The sequence below is a fragment of the Raphanus sativus genome, chromosome 6 (genome assembly GCF_000801105.2).
Source record: "Raphanus sativus cultivar WK10039 chromosome 6, ASM80110v3, whole genome shotgun sequence".
Taxonomy (NCBI): domain Eukaryota; kingdom Viridiplantae; phylum Streptophyta; class Magnoliopsida; order Brassicales; family Brassicaceae; genus Raphanus; species Raphanus sativus.
Window position 1 is genome coordinate 29,989,303 of NC_079516.1, and position 6,529 is coordinate 29,995,831.

At 38.4% G+C, this 6,529-nt stretch overlaps 2 long non-coding RNA genes across 2 annotated transcripts; both read left to right on the top strand.

Annotated features, from left to right (window-relative positions):
* Positions 1–1,183: 1,183 nt before the first annotated feature.
* LOC108813082 (uncharacterized) lies at positions 1,184–2,565 on the top strand. The gene is made up of 4 exons (XR_001943525.2): positions 1,184–1,350; positions 1,478–1,597; positions 2,109–2,265; positions 2,379–2,565. It is a non-coding gene; the product is annotated as an uncharacterized LOC108813082 (long non-coding RNA).
* A 1,317-nt stretch (positions 2,566–3,882) lies between these two features.
* On the top strand, positions 3,883–5,084 carry LOC130497075 (uncharacterized). Its single transcript, XR_008936108.1, has 2 exons — positions 3,883–4,266; positions 4,778–5,084. It is a non-coding gene; the product is annotated as an uncharacterized LOC130497075 (long non-coding RNA).
* The last annotated feature ends 1,445 nt before the right edge of the window (positions 5,085–6,529 follow it).

Consider the following 6,529-nt stretch of genomic DNA (forward strand, 5'->3'; position numbering starts at 1 on the left):
CACTTTGCTTTCATTACATTTATATTTACTGCTTTATAACTGTTTGCCTAGTTAAATCTTAATATCTATAGTTTAGTGTGTGCCCTAGCTCTCTGTGGATTCGATCCCTAAGTACTACAATCGAACCTCTTATTTGAGAGAGTAAGATCACTTGTTAGGGTAATTTGAGTGATACCAACTAGAAGAGCTTCACGAGGGAGAGTGTGGTTCCCATTCTAGTGGTCTGAGCCTGGTACTCAGAGCCAGAAGGGCAGGATACTATTGGCCAACCATGGCGAGGGACTCCCTCAAACAAGCCAAGCTCTGTAGCCAATGCCAGAAGCACGCACCAGTCTCCAACCTTCCGAAAGTGGGGCATGGACATCGTAGGGAAATTCCCTATCGCACCGGGGCAAAAGATCTTTCTCCTAGTCGTGACAGATTATTTCACAAAGTGGGTAGAAGCTGAAGCACTAGCCAAGATAACGGATCTCTAAATCAGGAAATTCCTATGGACTAAAGTGATCACACGCTTCGGAACTCCCCATGAGATCGTCACAGACAACGGACCCCAGTTCACAATCTACAACTTCCGAAAGTTCTGCAAGGACTGGAACATCAAGCTTTCATATTCAGCACCACGACACCCCCAATCTAACGGTCAAGCCGAATCCACTAATAAAACAGTGGTGAACATGCTCAAGAAGCGCCTAGAAGACGCCCACGGGCGATGGGCAGAAGAGCTACACGGAGTACTTTGGGCCTATCGGACAACTCCGAAGACGGCTACCGAGGAGACTCCCTTCTCCCTTGTCTATGGTACTGATGCGGTGATCCCCACAGAGGTGCACATAAGGACCACGGTCTCTGAATTCCTTTCCCAGGAGGAGAATAACGAGCTAATGTCCCTGAGTCTAGACCTACTCGATGAAAAGAGGGAGGCGGCCCGCCTTAGAAATGCGTCCTACCAGTTGAAAGTAGCACTACAGGAAATATGAGTATTAATAGCATCAGACTATAGCGTTTTTGATGTTTCTGCTATTGTATATCAATACTGACTTTTTTAATAGCGTTTATAAATTGAAAACGCTATGTTTGGTATCGCGGGAAAATAATTTTTTTAGCCGCATTAATTTGGTATGTATAAGCTCCGATAATTAGAAAAAAAGGCTGGTGTTCAAAAAAAAAAGAAAAAAAAGGCTCAAACAAATTAAATATTTCTCAGATTCTCTCTCTCTCTCTCACACACACAGACGAACTCATCGTCTCCATCTCTCCTCCATCTCTCACGAGATCATGGCTTCCACCGGACAACACTCCGATCTTAGTCACTCACGGCCAGCTGAGTTAAATCTCCTGGGTATCTCAGTTGTAATCTCTCTATCTCTCTCTTTGCCATTGTCTCTGTTTCCTTTCCGTAGTCGGCTCCATAAATCCCTCTCTGATTCGAGCAAGAACCCTAAGTCGTGATTTGATTTATGATTCATATTTGCTTCAGGGATAGTATTAAACAGAAACCTACTTCATCACCTCTCCCGTCCTCTATAGTCGTCTCCTTTTCTTCTTCATCTCAGGCACTTTCTCTGCTCGCCTCAAATCCGGGAGCCATGGCGGAAAGGTTCTCTCTTTCCCCAATCCTATTGAGAGATTCACTTTTATAATTATCTTTAGTTATCTGATATTTTTTTCAGCTCACTTATCAAAACTAATTTGATCTTTGTCGGAGTGTTGTAGAAAACGGGTTCTGTTCTTAGTAGTGTGTGCGTGTGTGACGTTGAGAAGACAAAGTTTGCAGTTTGATATATTGTGTCTCTTTGTTACATCTAAAATCCTTGGTTGGAACATTTTTCTGTTCTTAGTTAGTAGTGTGTGTGTTGTGCTATGTTGAGAAGACAAAGTTTGCAGTTGGTCCATTGTGTCTTTTCATTGCATCTGAAACTGGTTATGTTCTTAGTTAGTTGTGTGTGTGATGTGTTATGCTGAGAATGTTTCATATCGATACATTGTTTGGCTTTGTTCTTACATTCTGTATTATTGTAGAATCACACTGTATGGTGGCTTTTGTGAGATTTGGTTCAACATGGCTTCTTTGCCTTTGATTGTTCTACTTGGTGTTTCCCTTTTTGCAGGGAACAAAAGTTAAAGAGAAAACAAGCTTTACAAGTCTCACTCTAGGTTCTGGCTCTTGGCAACATGTTGTTACTCACTGTGATGCCAAACGAAGAATAACGATTTAAAAGAGATGACCCGTTGACTACTATTATTGCACATACAGATCCTGGCGAGGTTGGTCTTAATTTCCCTTGATTATCACCTCTATGCTCTATGTTACAATTTTATGTCTTTACTTGGCTATAATTTATGTTTTTTACTCTGTTTCTTGTCTGTTTTATTGGCAGCATGTTAGTCTGGAAGCAGAAGACCACAAAGACATGCTTCACTTCGTTCTTATGCTTTGATTCGAGAGGGAGAGAGTTTTTATTTTTTATTTTCTAAATGTTGAGACTTGTTAGTGTTTTGTACATTAATGATAAATTGAGGCCAAAAATAAATTGGAGCTAAAACTCAAAATATTATTGGAGCCAATTTTTGGAGCCAAATATTATGGAGGGAAATAAAATTGGAACCAATTGTAATCTCTAAAACTATAAATTTCATATTTTATTGCAATATATATTATAATTTTTAATCAATTCTATTTATAAATTTAGGGATATATAATTTTAACAAAATGACTTGCTAGACTTATTTTTAACCCCTAATCTCCAAATATATTCTAACCCCTAAACCCTAAATATAATCCTAAAATCTAAATTTTGAACTTTTAATTTTTATAAAAATAAAGTTTGATTTAAATATGCTAATGCAACCTGAATCCATCTAATGCCCTAAATCTAATACCCTAAACCATAAAATTCAAACTTAAATGATATTCTAAAATACTAAATAAAATCTCTAATTATTTTTTTTCAGATTTTAAAGCCAAAATTTAAATTTAAACTTTAAAACTATTTTTTTTTCAAAACTCCTTTCAAAATCTTAAATGTAAACCTTAGATCCTCCATACAATTCTATACCCTAATTCCTAACTTCAAACATAAACCATTCATCCACCAAAATATAAATTTCTAATATAAATTTTTAAAATATAACAAACTTCAAATCTAAACCTTAGTCACAAAATTTTATATAAAACTCTAACTCTTATACTTTCAAAACTCTCAACCCCTAAATCATAATGAATTAAATTTTTAATCTTACCCTATACCACAAACTTAGACTTTGCATACAAAATAATAAACTTAATCTTTACAAACATAGAATAGAGGCAATAAATTTAAACCCAAGTATATTTTAAAACTCAAGTTATACAAACTCTAAACCCTAACCCTAAACTCTAAATGTATACCATAACACAAAATCATATACCCTAAATGATATTACATATACTCTAAACTCATACTTTTTAACTCTAAATTTTAAATACAAAATAAATGTAACATAATCAGAATCTAATTTAATTTTGTATAAATAAATTTAGTTAAACAATAAATTTTAAAAAAATTATTAAATAGTTTTGGACTGGTTAATTTTTGACCATTTGATTGTCTTTAATCCAATGGCTAGAAATCAATCTCAATCAATCCTCTCACTTTCTCCTTATTGGTCAATCTATCAAAAATCAGGATTGCAATTTGTGGCCATTGATTATTTTTGATCCTATGGCTAAGATCAATCTTCTCCATCTATCCTTTCAACCCCCTCTCTCTCTCTCTCTCTCTCTCTCTCTCTCTCTCTCTCTCTCTCTCTCTCTCTCTCTCTCTCTCTCTCTCTCTCTCTTCTCTCTCTCTCTCTCTCTCTCTCTCTCTCTCTCTCTCTCTCTCTCTCTCTCTCTCTCTCTCTCTCTCTCTCTCTCTCTCTCTCTCTCTCTCTCTCACGATTTAGTCTTCTCCATCTTTTTTTTGTTCAACCACCGTCTTCTCCATCTATCCTTTGAATTGTTAAACCTAAAATCACAAAGTCTTCAGCCTCTTACGATTCAACCTGTCTGGATACAAACCTGTCTCTCTATCTCTATCTCTCTCACTCGGCCATGACGAAAGCTTCGTTGACAACGTTTGACTCGAGTCAGATTCGAGCCACAAACAGAGATGACAAGTGACAAACAGATATGGCGAGTGACAAACAGAGATGGCGGAGCAGCGCCGGTGGCAAGGTGGAAGAGGCTTCGATGGTTCAGTTCACCGGAGACGAATAAAGGGGGAAGTCTCAGCCTTTCTTTGCCATGTATCTCTCTCTCTCTCTCTCTCTCTCTCTCTCTCTCTCTCTCTCTCTCTCTCTCTCTCTCTCTCTCTCTCTCTCTCTCTCTCTCTCTCTCTTCTCTCTCTCTCTCTCTCTCTCTCTCTCTCTCTCTCTCTCTCTCTCTCTCTCTCTCTCTCTCTCTCTCTCTCTCTCTCTCTCTCTCTCTCTCTCTCTCTCTCTCTCTCTCTCTCTCTCTCTCTCTCTCTCTCTCTCTCTCTCTCTCTCTCTCTCTCTCTCTCTCTCTCTCTCTCTCTCTCTCTCTCTCTCTCTCTCTCTGATTTTGGTACACGAAATGGGTTGCGAGCAGAGTTGGTTTGATTGTTTTGTCTCTGAAGTTTAATATCATTTATAAGATTGATTAGGATGTGTTTTTTGATTTGGCAAAAGATTTCAACTTTGATTAAGAAAAGCTATGTGAGTTTCTTGCTTAATTTGCTCCTAGCTTTCATTGCAATCTGATGCGTATGGTCTTCTTTTGTTTTGATATTTTCTGCAGGTAATCTGAACAGGCTGCCAAGTCCCAAGCCGAGGAAGCTCAAGCCATGGAAGAAAGCTAGTCGGAGATGGCAGAGATCGCAGAGAAAGCTAGCGGCGGTTGTGGTGTAGGTGAAGCCGAATAAGAAGAAAGAGACGTAGAGCTGTAGAAATTTTATTAGGTTTTGTTATTTTTTGGTTATATTTTTTTTTGGTTTATTTAGGGTTGGTTAATTAGGTTTTGGTTCTTTTTTTTGGTTTGATGTATAAACTGATTTTATTGTAAAGAAATTTTAATTAATGAATAAAATTTAAATTTGAAATTTAAATTAGTTCTCTATTTAACTATATTTGTGATTTAATTTTTAATTATTGTTTTAATCATTTAAATAATTTTGTTTTATAATATGATTAATTGATTTTATTATAAAAATTCAGATTAAATATTATGTTTTTAAATAAAATAATTCATTATAATAAATATTAACAATTGCAAATACAAAAGCGCTATTCTTGTACACTTAATTATAGCACAACGGAAAACCGCTATTAAAAGGGTCGGATCTTTTATAACGGGCGATCTCAGAGCGTCCAAAGAAACGCTATTAAACAGAAATTATAGCGGTTTCCGTCCGCTATTATTACCCACATTTCCTGTAATGTAGCCAAGAGCTACAACAAAAAGAAGATCCAGAACCTTTCAGAAAGGGGATTGGGTCCTAAGGCGAGTCTGTGACCACACAAGGGACAAATCAGCCGGAAAACTTGCTCCTGGATGGGAAGGTCCCTATAAGGTAATAGAGGTGCAAGGGGCAGGAGCCTATAAGCTGGAAGACAGCAGCGACGGCACGGTCCAACCCAACTACTGGAATGCCTTGCACCTCAAATTCTATCAATTCGAAAATAAGGTCCCCGGATCAAGCTTTATATACTACTACTATTATTATGATATATTTAAGTACACTGGTTTCCTACTCCTATGTATGCGATAACGTCTCCGGACTAAGTTTATAAAATACATTATTAGTTACCGCTAAAGGGGTTATAGGAACTCCAATGTACTTAAAGGGGCATACTAGCTAGGTCAGGTCCTAAGGGATCTTAGATCTCAGCAAACCCTATATATACTAGTGAGACTACTCACATGGGTGTATGACATATAAGGAACGGGTCTGATCAACCCTATTACGTTGTCTGCACCTCGGGCCCTGCGTAAAGGCTATAAGTCCAAAAGTTACGTGGGGACCACCGTACTAGTGCTACCCAAACCCTGTGTTAAAGACGCTACGAGCTAAATACATGCAGGGGGCATGACGTACACTGCAAAGTATTGTAATCAGATGCTGATGGCTGAAATGCAGGGAGCAAATGTGCGAAAATACCGGTTAGCACCAAAATTTAATACTTATCCAGACGTGGAAAGTAGTGTGAAGTCGCTCCGCGGGGCAGGCCCACGCCAGACTATAGTAAGTCTGAGCGTGACCTTTTCTGCAGAAAGGTAGAGTGCAGCATTGAGATTCACGAGAGTGGCCTATACCTCCGGGTGGCAGAGTAAGGTTTCTCAATAACAGATCGGTAGTGGTTCCCCCATGGGGAGAAGAATACGATCACAAACCTCCCATAACGCATACGGCCTCAGTGTATATGACGAACCTCAGGGTTCAATACGGCCTCAGGGTCTATATAGTAACCTCCGGGTTCAGTACGGCCTCCGGGTCTATAAAAGAGCCTCAGGGTTCAATACAGCATCCGGGTCTGTAGGGAATCTCCGGAT